General features: G+C 37.2%; 1 non-coding gene across 1 annotated transcript; it reads left to right on the forward strand.

The window, feature by feature from the left end:
* The first annotated feature begins 3,901 nt into the window (after positions 1-3,901).
* Positions 3,902-4,037, forward strand: LOC120100376 (small nucleolar RNA SNORA2/SNORA34 family). Its single transcript, XR_005500139.1, has one exon. It is a non-coding gene; the product is annotated as a small nucleolar RNA SNORA2/SNORA34 family (small nucleolar RNA).
* The last annotated feature ends 11,883 nt before the right edge of the window (positions 4,038-15,920 follow it).

Consider the following 15,920-nt stretch of genomic DNA (forward strand, 5'->3'; position numbering starts at 1 on the left):
TCCAGAGTCTCAGCTTTCCTTGGTGAAGAGCACAAACAAATCCAAGTCTAGCAATGTTAGCTTGCTAAAGAAAATGAACTATTCTCACCTGCTCCTTTTACACGAAGATGCACAAAACAATGAAAGGCACTGTTAGATTGACTGAGTGTAGGTAATTTTTTCTTATCAGCTTAAACCCTCTGGTTTTTCTTTATACTCCTCCTGCCTGCAGGTTCATTCCAAGGCATTTGGATGAAGTTTGCTTAAGGTGATGAAGTGAATGGATGCTTTCCATCTGTGATGATAATGGGTGATACTTTCAGGAGATAGAATTAGTTCAAGCCCTCTGACTTGGTGAACAGTTGCTGTGAGAAGCTGTATCGTTCTCACAGAGGATCCCTGAGGGCATTTTCAGTTATTTATTTATTTGACACATCAAAGTGATGGATAAGTTTCTAAGTCTATAAAGAACAGATGAAAAAGAGGCAGAAATTAAAAGGAATTTTCACCGAGTTAGAAGAAGAGCAACTAAGGCCAATAAGAGAACGGGGCACGGTACATACAGGGGGTCAAGAACATGGGACTTTTCTCATACCATGAAGCAGAAGAAAGCAGAATTCTGGGTCTAACCTGGAAGTATAAAAAGCTGTTGCTATTTATCATTGTTAGTCATCACATAAGAAACCTTTCTTCAGATGTAAATATGGTGTCAATGGAGCTTTATCTGTATTCATTCTCTCACAATGTGTTTACACAAACTGACAGTTGGCTCTGTAGTTCATCCTGGTTGCCAATGAAAGGTTGCAAGTTGTAGCAATGGATTCTCATTTTTGAATTAATAATTCAATAAATCATATCACCGCATATTCACTAATCAAAAACAAGAGCAACTTCCTCTCTGCTGGATGAATGTTCTGGTTTAGAATCGCGCAGAAACTAGAGCAGGTTCTGACATCCCCATTAAGTTGATAATATGCAGCTGCTGCAAAGAAATAATACCTGTTCTAATGAGTCAGTGTCTTTGTCAAAGACTCTGACCAGTTCTGTGCTGTGTTTTTGTTTCTTTTTGTTTTTGTTTTGTTTTTTACATCCACTTCTCTCTGAAGACTTAAGGCAACCCATATCTATAATGAATTTTAACAAACTATGTAATATACAATTGGCAGAGAGATATGATACAGCCTATATGATGTAGGAAGCTTTGTAGTGAGTGTGGGGAGCACATAGGCTTTTATGGTCAGCAAACAATAAATGAGAGGACTGCATGCTGACAGACGTGTGCATGTTATATTTTCCTTTTGTGGATGCTACAAGATTTTTCCCCTCTCAGGAGTTGTTTCAGAAATGACACAAAATATTTGGATCATTTTTACTCACCTTAGAAAGATGAAGGTGAGACTTATACAGGATCAGAATTTAGTGAAAATATAATAATCCCTTTGACTTCAATTGTCAACAAAATTAAAGATAAATTTTTCTACTCTCTGAAGTTTAGTTTCAAGTTCCATAATTCTTTTTTGATAGAGAGGAAAGTTTAGTATTGAAAACAGAGGCATATATATAGGCATATATGATAAGATCCTAAAGCAAGAATCTTTTCATCTTCAGTTAAAGTTGACTATTTATTATTTGTTATATCCATTAAATTATAATTTATTAAAACATTAAATGACAATCACAGGTAAAACTATAGGAGTATATTTGAAATGCTGAATACTGAAAAGACTCTTCTAAGTTCCCTGACTTACAATATTAAGCTGCCTCGGGGTTCTTTATTGCATATTTTAATGTCTCTTCTGTTTTGTTTGTTCATTTGTTTTTCTCATGACAGCGTATTTACATTTGCAGAAATTTTTCTCATGTGATGACAAAAAACAATAAATACAGATATTTACCCTTTGCATAATGCCAGTTTAGACCCAGAATTCTTCTTTCTCATGCTTCACGGAACAGTCCCATTTGAAAAATATAACTCCGCGATCAGAAAAAGCCTAATAGGTAGGTCTTCTCACAAAGCTAAATCCAGTAGAAAAATGATACCAAATTCTTCCTCATCTTTTCCCTAATCACTGCTCTGGTACACTGAAATCACAACAGATAGTAGGCACTGAATTAACTAGTATAATCAATATTGATAGTAACTTGACCTGTAACAATAATGAAAAACAGAATGTCAGCCTAATAGTTGAGAAAAAATTCTGTGTATTACATAATTTTGCTTTGAGAACAAACGTTGCTAGATGTCCCATTTGAGCAGAAAGACTGGTGATCTTGGCAGAAGGCCACAAGACTCCTAAGTATCTCAGGCAGTCTGGGAAGAAGCCATTGTCTTGTCTTCATGTCTGTAGTTCTGTCATCATCTTGCCAAGGGAATGCTTGTGTTTTCATCTAATGGCCCATATTTCTATAAATGGTAACATTAATGAGGTATTTAAATGCAAATCTCTCCTGAAATACTCATGGGTTAGGGCTATAAAGTCACAGTTCAGAATCTCTTAAAACAACAATTTTGACTTTAATGTATTCTGGGATTTAACAGAATAAACAGGAAGGGATCATTTTAGAATGTAGGATGATAAAATGGGTCTATGAGATGATATGGTCTTCTTGTTCTCTACTGCTGGGAAACTTGTAATTCTACTACAAATAAATAACTACATTTACATTAGATTTATTTTGATCAACCTCTAAGGTAATTTAATTTTTTTTAGAGTCAAGCATGTAAGTATATATTTCTATTTTTGTTTTTAGTTGTGGAAGTTACATTTCAATCATTGGGCAATACCTTATTGCTTTGTTGTAGGGATAAGAAATTACTTCAGATTGATTAATTTATAAAGCCCAGATATTTATTTCTTACAGTTATGAGTGGCGAAATTTCCAAATGAGTAATGCCAACATCTCTTAAGGGTACTCTTGAGTGATAGCTCGGCTGATAGTCAAATGGCAAGGAGGTTTCTTTGAGACAGTGAATGATGTCCCCACCTTGCCAAAGCAGGCTCTCTCTAATAATATCAGGCTGAATTCACTCATAAGGAAGATACTCTAAGGACTTCATGAATTCATTGAGTTATCTTTTCATAGAGTTAGAGTGAAAATTAAATTTGAGCATTCAGTTTCAGAGGGAATATACAAATATACCTGAGATACAACAGTCTATGGGCACTTCTATCATTAGCAACATCTGTCTCCTGCCCATAGTTCAGTCCTAGATCCAACTCCTATTTCCTCAATGAGATCCAGCAAATCCTGCTTTTGAATTAATTTTATTTTCTCTTCATTGTGGCCTTTTTCAGCACTTGATTTTCTTTTATGAATTTACTTACTGACGTTGGACCTGACTCTACATCATTACAGATGTTTCGTATGTCATCTCTAAATAACTAGTTTGATTGTGTGTAATGTTTTAGGATGTGATAGCAGTATTTTTCTACAACTATTTAAATATATGGCTCTGGGCTCAAAACATCTTTACTAAACATCATATATTCAAACTGAAAATAGTTTAGTGTATAAATGTCTTTCTGTTCTCTAATTACACCCCAATTAAGACAGGAGGAGATACCATTACTAGCAAATTGGCAAAAAGAGCTACTTAGAAAGACTAGTAAAATTCTTCCATTCCTTAGATATGGTACATCCCAGTCAAGTCAACAACATTTGTTTGCCAAATGAAACATATTGGAAAAAATCTCACAGGGAATCCAGACTAGAATATATTTTAGAAAAAATTAAAAACAAAAACAAAATAAAAAATGAGACTATAGATGTATTTTACAAAGACAGTGGTCTGCAACAGCTACTACACAGTCTGGGTTGTTTCTATTGTTCAATGTTTTATGGCAAGCTTCTGCATTTAGACTGCTGTCCTTACATCCTCTACTCTGTAGATACTAATTTTAGCTTTTAAAACCTTATTAATATGGTTCTCACTGAAGACCAGCAGTTGTACTATAGCTGTTGGTTTCAAGCAGATGCCTGAAGAACTGTCTTCCTGTAGTTTGTTGGCTATTCTGGACTTCAATGGAGAATGAATATTCCATTTGGAAGAAACAAACCCTTCTTCTGTTGGGTTTGACAGCTTCAGTAATGACTGATTCTTAGGAACAGCAGAGTAGTAGGAAAAGTACTGGGAATAAACTAGTTACTTAAAAAAAGGCCTTATTAATAAGCTATTACCTTATTACCATCTCATAGAACAACTCCTTTTGATACTAAATTAATATATTTATGGTGTGTTATAGCCCAATCTTTCAAATGTTCATATCAAGTCTTTACACCATTTCCTCTATAATTGCACAAGGAATGGCTAGGTTCTTCACCTTTTCTGAAACTCAGTACTTGTATAAAATGTTGCTTCATCCATTTCACCTAAAATCTTAACATAATGTTACATGCTACACAGCAGTGTTCGAAGGATATTATATCAAATTTTTTGGGGGGAAATCCTTATTGCCACCATCAAAAATCTTTCCTAGTTTCTATTAAACTATGTTGACAACTTAAGTTGATAGCCTAAACACCTGCTGCCTTACTTGGTTTACTTTTTATTAATTCCAGATAATTCATTATGTTTTTAACCTCTGTAGCTTTTTTAAAGGGGTACTATTATCTCAAGAAGCATTTAAACTCACTGGATTGGCAATGATAGCCTTCAGCACCTGATCCTCCTCTCTTTACCAACTTTGTGCTAAGATTATAGCAGTGCACTACCACAGTGGCTTCCAGAGATGCACTGTTATAAAGAGAACATGATGAAGACCTATTGGCACAAGTGTTTCAAGTTTTCACAGTGTGCACAGGCACACTAATGTTGATTGGTTTTGTTTATAATAATTATTCTTTCCCCAGTTCGATATTGAGTATATGGCTGTTCCTCAAGAAATACTTGCTGAATATAGAAATGAAGAAACAAGAGGTTTTATACCAGAACATAGAGTATATCTCATGACAATGGAAACTAGAAGGCAGATGTGGAAGAGGAGGGTTAATATGCATTGCCATTTAGCATTCTGCACATGAAACTTCAGAAATAGTCCTGAGAATCTTAGTCTCTAGAAAGAAAAAGGGTTCTGCATCTTCTGATCTCTTACTAAACTTTTTTACGACTTTCTATCAGAGATTCTGAGGAAGGAAGGGAGAAGCTGGGAGGAAGTCCATTCAGGAGAGAGGAATGAGGATTGTTGAAGCCACACTGGAGGGAGAGAAGACTTGAGAAGGTTGGCAGATGTAACACACATTTTTATAAAACTGAAAAATGTACTCAATTGCAATATATTGGTATACAATGCACAGAGGAAGCAACTTAAACAAATATCAAGTAAATGTTATAATTCAGGGAAGAACAGATGGCAAGTGGCAGGAAGAAGAAAGCACTGCACTGGACAGATGTGGCACAAAGAAAACCTCCTCATCACTGATCAAAAGAGACTCAGACTCAGGCGACCAAAGAGAACAACGTACTGTACATAGCTGAAGTGCAGCTCATCCTCCATGCCCTCTTGAAGCCAGGCAGAAGCTGACCATGCAACACTGTCATTTATCCAATGTCCAGCTTTATAATCCCTACATGGAACCTTGTCCTTCACCGAGGCCAAAACAGATGTTTTTCACTTCTATCATCATATTTCCTATCTTTAAACTAGACTTTTAATGAAGGATTGAAAAATTATACATACGGATGGTACTAGGGGAGAAAAAGGGAGGACAGAGAGAAAATAAGAGAGGAAGAAAGGAGAGAGAAGGGGGAGGGGAAGAAATGAGAAAGGGAAGGAGAGAAGGAGGAGAGAGGAAGAGAAGGGGCAGAAGGAGAGGGAAGAGGGAAAAGGAAGAACAAAAAGGAAAAACCGTTCCTTGGCTTTTGTTTTATTTACCTCCTCCTCCCTAATCTCCAATTATGTCATTAGTCTTGCTAACTCCTGAGAGGGTTTCAGAGACAGTTGAGCAAAGAAAAGCATTTGATTTTAAGTTGGAACAATTTTTGTTCTCATTTCCAAAGCACTAAACAACCTCTCTAAATTCAATGCTTATAATGAATACTTCTCACTGCTGGAGCCAAATCAAGAAATGCTCACAAATGGCACTGGATAAGCTTCTTACGTCTAAACAGTTCACACTTAAAGGAGCAGAGTAAACCCAAGCATGTAGAAGTGTGCTGATTGATTCTTTCGTTGATGGTGTTCTGAACTGATCCAGTGTCTACTTGATCCAAAATTAAATTCTTTCCCCTCTACCTTGGTACTGTCTGAGAAACAACAGAGCGATTGTCAGTTTGTTTGTCGCCCACTCCCCCCACTATGTTACTATATTGAGACATTCTACATTAGAGTATCAGGACAGTTTTGTAATACTTTATTTATCATGCTTCATTTCAAGCTGGATGGGCATGAGACTTCTTCCCTGGAAAACTGACAGGTAAGGAAGGGGACAGCTAGGTAAAGCTCAGGCTGATCACTAGGGATGATCTTAATTTCACAGTATGTAAGCAGCCAGCATGCTTGTAATGGAAGCCTAAGGGGTGGCATAGTGAAAGAAAAAAGGGAATGGTGTGTACGGCATGGAAGTCTGCACACTGTGAGAAAGAAGTTCCTTGGGTAAACCACAATGAAGAAAATTATACTCTGGAGCAAGAGGAATGAGAGGAGATGCCATAAGGTCAGTGGCCAAAGTGGTAATCATGAACAATAGGTGGACTGCGGTGTGATTCCAGGCAAAGTCATAAGGATTTATTGATGGATTGGAAGGCAAACATAGAACTCCTAGATACGAGATTGACCAAGTAGGTGGGCAATGGTGTCCCTTTCTGACAAACCAAAAACAAACTTAGAGTCAGGTTTAAATAACACAGAAGCCACTGCCAAAATTTTTGCTGGCAATGTAGAAACTTACTCAACTAACTAGTTTCAAATCATATGATTTACTGTCTTGTACTCTGCATCCCCTCTGCACCCTACAGGAGGCTTTTAATGAGTGTTTGGGCTAGACACGCTAACGTTTAATCATACATATGCATTAAACTCTCAAAAATAAGACATAAATATTCCAAAATATACATATATACAAAGCAAGCATAGGAGGAGCCAAATGCATCCTTCTTCCCCATCTTCACTGTCTATGTCTGTGACCCTCTATTAACTCCTATTCTCGCCATTTGTTATTTCTTCACCCATAATACAGGAATATAGAATATACTTCCTTGAGTTATATAAAACATGAAATATGTAAAACTCCAGACTCATTCCTGTCAGAATGCTCTTGAAATATTATCAGTAAGAAAAACCTCAGACTTGGTTCTCTCTGCATTGCGACAAGCTGTATAAGAAACAGTGATATGATACATTATCCTGCTTTGTTTAGACAACAGTAGTCTTGTTCCTCCTGTAGGAGTTTTCCTGTGACTACCTTCTCTATACAGCATTCTCATTTAATTATGAGCAGAGCTAGCATTCCACAGTAATTTCCCCTGCCCCCTGTGTGAGAAAGAAATGTTTATACATCATTACCATTGTTAATTTAGCTTTTCTCATCAATCCAACAAAATCTTGTTTTATAATCTCTGTTTCACAAATAGGCACAAATCTCCAGATAATACAAATTTCATCAAATACAGATACAACCATTAGATAATGAGGAACTGCATACACTTCTGAACTAATTGAGTGCAAAATAATTATTTGGCTACTGCCTGTGTTCAGCCACAGTTACTTCTGGAACCTCATGCCTCACAAAGCAGTCTAGCTTTACAGCAGTCCTGAGGGGGAGGCAGTAGGATTTGTTTCTTCTATTGTAATGGCAACTGCTCTTTCTGAAATCTCTCTCCGCAGGTACTGATTACACAGCTCTTGCTGTCTCAAGTACTTACTTTTCTCTGACCCTGTCTTTATGGTGAAATTTTCTACAATTCCTTTGACAGATTAACCTTCTTTGTCGCCTGAATTTTTCTCCATAAGGGACCAAACAGATGTTTATACTCTGGGTCCTTTTCAAACATCTCAGCTATGAGATGAACATTCAAGATTGATCAGATTTCCATAGAAATGGTTTGTTTGGTCTTTCTGACTGCAGGTTCTCCAATTTCTGTTAGAGCCAATTAAGCACAGACTACATAGTCACTAAAATTAGTTTGGGATAGGTTAGGAAACTGAGGTCACAGGAACCTATTTCCTGTAGTTAGACATGCACCTGGGATGTGTGTCTTCCATTCCTTCCTACTTTGCTTCATTTTATGTAGCTTTTTAAATAGGATATGACAGTTTAGTTATACTGCAACCACATGGAATCAGCCTGCCTAACGATTTATTTCCTTATAGACAGTAAGTTGTGTTTACCAGTCTTTGAATGCTAGATCTTTAATGTCTGATTTCTCTTTCTCCATATACACATGAATAATGGATAAAGTGATTTTTCCTTCTGAATGTCAGATGGGAAACTATAGAATAAATTAAAATGTAACATTTGTAAAAAGTAGCATTATAATATCATTTTATATGTAGAAAAAGTTATCAACATTACAAAGCAGAGCACAAGAAATCTTGGCCAATCATAAATGATTTAAGCAAAGGATAAGCATTGTTGCTTTAGAAATCTATCTCCTTGGTTAACTAAAACGATATGTAAATAAATATTATTTTTGTTTAAAATTATCATAGAATACACTTTTACTGATCATAGCAGAATTTGATGATAAATTTTTGGTAGTATATCTCTAATATGTTATAAAATGGATCAAGAATAAAATGCATAAGGTTTTAAAATTATTTTTTCCTATGCCAATACTGATGCTGGCACACTTATACTTTTGAATGGTGGGTGATTATATGAATAACACTGATTGAAGAGGAAGGAAAGGAATCATATCATACACATAAGCTTGCAATATCTCTGACTGAAAAACTAGGTATTCAATAATAGTTCACTAATGGCTGCTCTTTAAGGTGATTTCTGCCTCTATCAGCCAATCTAAAACTCAGCTGTCCTTCCTTTCTTTTAAGGCTAGAAAGGCAAAATACAGAAGGAGATAGTACTTGGCATGAAATCACAAGTTCTGGACCTATTCTGTGATCTGGGTAGAGTCAAGGCAGTTCCCAACTGCTACGTTGCATTTTGTGACATGACTGCAGACACCTGGCAAGCTGCTTGCAAAGATCAAGCAATTGAACGTGTATACATTTGCCATGTACAGTTATTAACAGGACTCTCTGTGATAGCCTGCATAACTTCCACCTGGCACTCTTTCTCCTTCATTTACACTTTCTTTATAGCAGTGACTTAAGGAAGAATGAGAAATGTTTTTATTCTTCCATCAGCCCTGTTGTACTTTGAATCCATTCTACTCAAATGCATATGTCTTAAATTACTGATCACTATTTGTATTGGAATGGGAAAATCAGCTACTCTATAAGATTTTCTTTTTCCATGTGTAGAGTATCTTTTGAGTAGTAAAGGAAGTGTGAATTTCTCTTTAATCTCAACATCATTTCTCTTTTTACTTCCTCTTCCTTTTTATTGATGGTTAATGTTCTCAATGTTTAATGTTCAAAAATGTCTCAATGTTTTCAGGGAGCCAAGTTGTCTGCATCAATACTTGAAGTTTGCCTCATGAAATACCATGGCTTTCAGTAAGCAAATCCAGTAAAAATACCTACATCTAAGATGTGTGAGATCTAAGCAAAATAAAGCACCTGGAGTGGTGAGCCGAGAGTATTGATCAGTCAGGGTAAAACTAAGTAATCAGAACATGTTTCAGCGAAAGTCTTTTAGGCATTTTTAGTGAGACGATTTCAGCTCATACGTTGAAAATAGATCTTTTGCTTTAAATGTGGATTGCTACTGTCTTCTCTGTCTGTGAGGACATTTTGTCTTCGTGGTAAAGTTTGATGTGAGACTTCTCATATTTAGTGAATTTCTATTCATCCATTTTCACGTGCTCAAAAGTATTGTATGGCAAGTCTGAAAAGTTGTATTTGGTAAGAATAAACTCACAAAAACATCACTTTTTCTTTTAAATGCTCAGTTGCAGCATTTTTTGCATATTTTGAAGACTGCTGTTGGTAAGGCAGTGTTCAATGCTCTTGCTTACAGATAGTATTACAATCGGTTTTGAAATATTCTCTGTTCCCTCTTGAGTTAACTTGGAAATTTTGAAAACTAAAAGGCTTTCTATCTACCTATGTGTTGCAATGTGATACTGGAAAATTTTACAATCTTTATTTCCATTCACTTTCCATTCACACAGAACAGAGAAAGTAGTGCATAGAAACTCCATTCCTCATACTTTCTCACTATTCTGCCTATATGGTAATGATGCTACTTATATTTTCAAAAATGGAAAGAAACAGCAAAATTCAACACTGGTCCCAAATCAATAAACACTAAGAGTATATTCAATATTTAATACTTTTAACTCTTTGCGAGGGAATTCACTTACGAGTTGCAAATTACAAATTGTATTTGCCAAATGTTATGATCTATGACCTGTTTTCTTTATCTAAAGAGCTTCTAAAATATCATCCATCTTATTAAGAAGAGGACACTGAGTTCAATTAGTCACAGAAACACACATCATACTATAAGATCATTATTTAAGTATCTTGTATTGAAGTTATTATTGTACCAGCATACATAAAAATGTATGTCTGCAATTTAAAACTCCCTTTGTTCTGTTTTCAGGAATGTCGATTGTAATCTTTATATTTCTTGTTAATTTCATATATTTACTAAGGTATTCATGAGTTTCTGACATAATCTGTCATTTCATTTGTGTGTCCATTCAGGTGACAAGCAATTCTGAGGTTACTACTTAAAACTGAAAACCACTCCCTGTTTCCCATCTCATCTCTTTCCAAGTGATAGCAGAAACAGAGCAAGAGGTGTCAACTGGAAAGCATGATTTTAACACTCATTCTCATGCAATGGTATTATTGAATATTACTGAAACTATTTTAGCATCTCCTTTATTATCAGGGGTGTGGTAAGGTGACCTCTCTAGGACATTTAGTTATTGTTTCAAGTGAAAGTAGAGTCTCTAGAAACAAAGTCTTTATTTGTCTAAAAGAGAAAGAGACAGGGTAAAGAAAGTGTACAGAAGGGATAAGAGAGGGAGTGATGGCTGATGGAAGAAAGGAAGCATGAGAATGAGGGAAGAAGGAAGGAAGAGAAAGAAGAAGAAAAAATTAAGAGTCTTAATGTTCACTTTAATGTCTAAGACAGCCATGTGTTTACTAATTGCCAATCTGCATACATGTTCTGGGCTAGAGTTGTCTAGGAGAGCATATAAATCTACTGGGCTCATAGTAGTGAAGAGAAGGCAGAGAGAGAGTATTTATTTATTAATTTTGGGTAAAATTGTGCCACTGTCACAAAACCTAAGGGCAACTAGAGATTGTGAAGTCTCGGCATCTAGGGAAATCATAAGGTCCAGCAAAAACTAGACCCATAGCTTGTCAGGCACAGTAGCATGGGGAAATAGAGGACATCTGAGACTGAATGCTGTAATCATTACTGTCTGAAAGACTGAGAGAGTTAACTGAAATGAATATGCATGAATATATCAATGATAAGAAAAATTATTTGAGAAATTTGCATAAGCAATGTTTTAGGTTGGATTAGGCCAGCACCACAATCCCACTTTTATAGTGTTATTATTTAAAAACAGAATTACTAAACTTAAGGTTATGATAAGGGCATTTTGAGAGATTTGGCAGGGGACAGTCCTCTATGCTTGTCGCTGGTGAAATTAAAAAAAAAAGATATCTAGTTGGGTCTATGTTCATGTGTGTTAAATTGTCTCTCCTTTGGTAAACATGTTTTTGAGAGCACAGTTTCTGTCCTCTGAAGACGCAGGAGTTAACAAATGGAGGAAAGAAATGTAAATAAATGCCTGGTAGATGCCACAGCACACAACAGAGATGTTGGAAGTAGGTACACAATTGGGGAAGATGTTTATATCAGAAGAGGCAAAGATATGCCCCAATTATGACTCTCAAAATTAGTAGTTTACATTATAGTATTAATTTGTTCCTTTTAACAATTTTGCCAATTTAGCTTATAAAAGAATAATGATATTTATTCCCAACAACTTGGGTTGGAATAAAATTATATATTTAGTTATTCTAGAGAAAAGAGCCCTATAGAGTAAATGTTCAATAAATAACAGAAAGATGAGAGAAGGAAACTTGAGTTATTTGGAGAGCCCAATGGAGGATGCTTGAATCTCACTCAGAAGGGGGAATATAACAGTCATTAGAGGTGGACTGAGGGAGGAATTAGTTGGGGAAGAGATGGGGGTGGGGTAGATCAGGTATAGGGAGAGCCTGAGAGAGATAGCAAGGAGAGTGAAAGGAAATAATCAACGGGTAGGGTTGGGGGATCTCTAAGACTTGGCAAAGACCTAGGATGGGTAATGCTCCAGGTAGTCTATGAGGGTAACTGTAATTGAGACTCCTGTCAGTGGGAATCTGGAGCCTAAATTACCCACCTCCTGTAACCAAGCAGAATACCCAATGGAGGGATAAGAACACCAACCTGCCCATAAAACCTTCTACCCTTCATGTCTACAAGAAGTTCAAGGACAAAGATGGCCCAGAAATTGAGGGAATGGCCAACCAGTGAAGGTCCCAACTTGAGAACCATTTACATGGGCAAGAACCAATCAATCTCTGACACTCTGTAATTCTTGAAGTCAGGAACCTAGCATAACTGTCCTCTGAGAGGCTCCATCTAGCAGGTGACTAAAACAGTTGTGGCGATTTCTCCACAGACAAACATTAAATGGAATTTCGAAATTTTTATAGAAGGGTTGGGAGAAGGATTGAGGAACCAGGACAGTATATGGACTCTACAAGAAAACGAACACAGTTACCTAACCTGGACCATTGGGGGCTCTCAAAGACTGAACCATTAGCCGAAGAGCAAGCATGGACTGTAGCTAGGCTACCTGCACATATGTAGCAGATGTACAGCTTGGTCTTAGAATTCTAGAGAAGAAAGTCCTCTAGAGTAAATGTTTAATAAATAACAGAAATATGGGAGAAGGAAAACAAACATATTGCACGTATGTATGTATACTAAACCAAAATTTTTCAGGAAATATAGTGACAGCTACTAATGATTATTATGAGCAATGCTCACAGCCTCTTGGCCTCTCCTCCTACTTACTATGATTGCTCAATATGAAACTTTCCCCATTCAGTAACAGCAGAGATGAATGAAACTCAATTCAGCATGAGACAGATTGCCTCCCATCCAGCAAGTCACAAGGCAAGATGGAACTAAAGGAACATCTGTGTACATATGTCAACTCCACCTTTGCACTGAAGGGAAATTAATCTTTCCCCCAGTAACAGCATCAGTAGGCCTTTCTGTCTAATACTCCATCAATTCCCGTGTAGTAGCTGTAAACTTCATGACAACATCGATGGATCAGAAAAAGAAAATGTGCACAAAGTACATATAATGAAAATAATTGTACTGCTGAGGTTTTTGAGGGTTTGGAATTCTTAAAGTATAATTATTTCAAAATCAGAATATTATTTCTTACAGCACAAATCAGAGTAATAGAGTATTTACCATGGGTACTTGCTTATACACATAAATTGGTAGGGCATTGGGCAGCTCAAGTGTAGAAGAATCAGATTTATGAAGCTTCTTCTAGAGTGTAAAGAGGAAAATGAGAGGGCTCATCATTTCATCCATTATAACACTTAGAATACTATGGAAATGAGGCAAAATGAGTAAATCAAAATTAAAAGAAAAAATATGTGCTTACTTGCACGGAGCCATATTGGATTTGGGCCTAGCCGCTTTTTGACTGCATGGCTCAAAGTGACTAGGTGACTCTGGGCTGTTTGGCCACAGAGACTCACCCCTAAGATGACTGCCTTAAGTCTTAAGATTGTTGGATGAAAGCCTCTCCCATGAATTTAAGGCACAGGAAGATAACATTCGAGGGATGCCTCAGCTCCCTTAGCAGATACCAGTTATCTCCTGAATCAACACCCGGTGTCTCCACCGCCTGACCTCGCCTGACCTCATCGTCTACCACCTGACCTCTTTGCCTCCAGCTATCACTACCTATATCCGCACCTCCCCCTCCTCTGTGTTTCACAAAGGACACTCTCCCTACCTGAAAGCCTTAAAAAGCTGTAATGTTCACCCCAATAAATGAGACCTTGACAACAGAACTTTTGCTTGGTCTCCTTCTTCTCTTCACCCCCATTTTGGCCCACAGGTAGAAAGCCTCTTCAGGACCCTGAATAACTGGGTCCCCACTGGTGGGGACAAGTGGCGCCTGAACAGGGACCCCCGAAGCAAGGCCGACTACAGGACGACGGAGATAAGAGAGCTGCAGCAGGAATCGAGGACTTTTCAGGCCGTATCGCTCGTGCATTGCTGAAGAGGGAGGTAAGGACCGGTCGAATAATTGTCGTCTAATTGCCATGGGGAAGGTAATGTCTAAGGAGGCTTGTTTCATAAGAGAAATCAAGCGTTTACTCAGGGAGAGAGGAATAAGAGTTAAGAAAAAGGATTTAATCAAAATTTTTTTTTGTTTCGTAGATGAAAAATGTCCTTGGTTAATTTTAAGTGGCCCCGATATTCACCCCCATACTTGGAATAAGGTTGGTCAGGAGATTAATAGGCTTTTGAAAGCCAGCGACCCAGTGTCTGCGGCTTTTTTCAGTTACTGGGGTATCATTAGAGACATTATAATAGATGCTGAGGAAGGAGGCAAAAGTGCCTGCCTCCTAGCTGTTGCAGAGGACTTCTTACAAGCCTCTAAGCCGGCTTCAGGTAAAAATGAAAAAGAAAACAGGGGAGCCGCATTCTCCTTGCCCTTCCATTGTTATTGATATGCCTGGGGATGAGGGAAATCCCTCATCCAAAGCCTTAGCTCTCTGGAAGTTCCCAAGATGTCCAAAAATTCAAAAAGCGGCTAGACCCAAATCCAATATGGCTCCGTGCACTTACTATCTGTCTTCTTTAGCCTAAATTCCCATCACACTTTACTGTGCTGATTTTGCTGTTTAAATTTTCCTCCTACTTCCATTCCTCTTCTTCTCCTTCCCATTTTCGTTCTCTTCTTTTTTCTTTGTTCTCATTTTCTCCATCTTCCTCCTCTTTCTCTTCTTCCTTCTGCTCCTTCTCCATGTTCTCCATTTTTGTCTCCTCTTCTTGTTTTAGTTAAGATTTCTATCTTAACTGTGAAGAAACACCATGAACAATTCAACTCTTATAAATGAAACATTTAATTGGGGTTGGCTGGCTGCCAGTTTAATCGAAGCTTATTAATAAGTATTTCTCATGGAAGGGAGCATGGCAACATGCAAGAAGAAATGGTGGAGCAGTAGCTGAGTTCTACATCTGAATTTACAGGCAGAAAGAAGTTAGTGGGGTATACTTTCCCCAACAATGCTACATCTACTCTAACAAGGCCATACCCCCTAATTAGGCCACTCCCTGTGAGACTATGGGGAACATTTTCACTCAAACTATCACATTTCACTCTCTGACTTCCATTTGATAATAGTTATATTTATTGAAAAGGGCATTTAGTTCAACCTCAAAAGTCCTTCCAGTCTATAAAAATCTCAAAAAATGTTCAAAGTCAAAGTTTTTGACTCAGGGGATCTCGTAACTGTAATCCTCTGTAAAATCAAAATGAAAAGTAGGTTAAATATTTCCAACCTATAACAGCACAGAATATACATTACAATTCCAAAAGGTAGAATAGTGAGAAAAATACTAGAGCAAAGCAAAACTGAAAATCATCTGGGCAAACTAAACTCAACATCTTTATGTCTGATGTCAAAGCCCTCTTCAGATGAAAACTCCTTTCATCTTTGTTAACTGTAACAAACTTCTTTCTCTTGGGCTGGCTCCCCTTCCTGTGAGCAATTATCCATTCAGAATTTCAAGGGGGTCTTCAGTTGTAGCCTTTAAGGCTT

Source organism: Rattus norvegicus, chromosome 1 (genome assembly GCF_036323735.1).
Source record: "Rattus norvegicus strain BN/NHsdMcwi chromosome 1, GRCr8, whole genome shotgun sequence".
Taxonomy (NCBI): domain Eukaryota; kingdom Metazoa; phylum Chordata; class Mammalia; order Rodentia; family Muridae; genus Rattus; species Rattus norvegicus.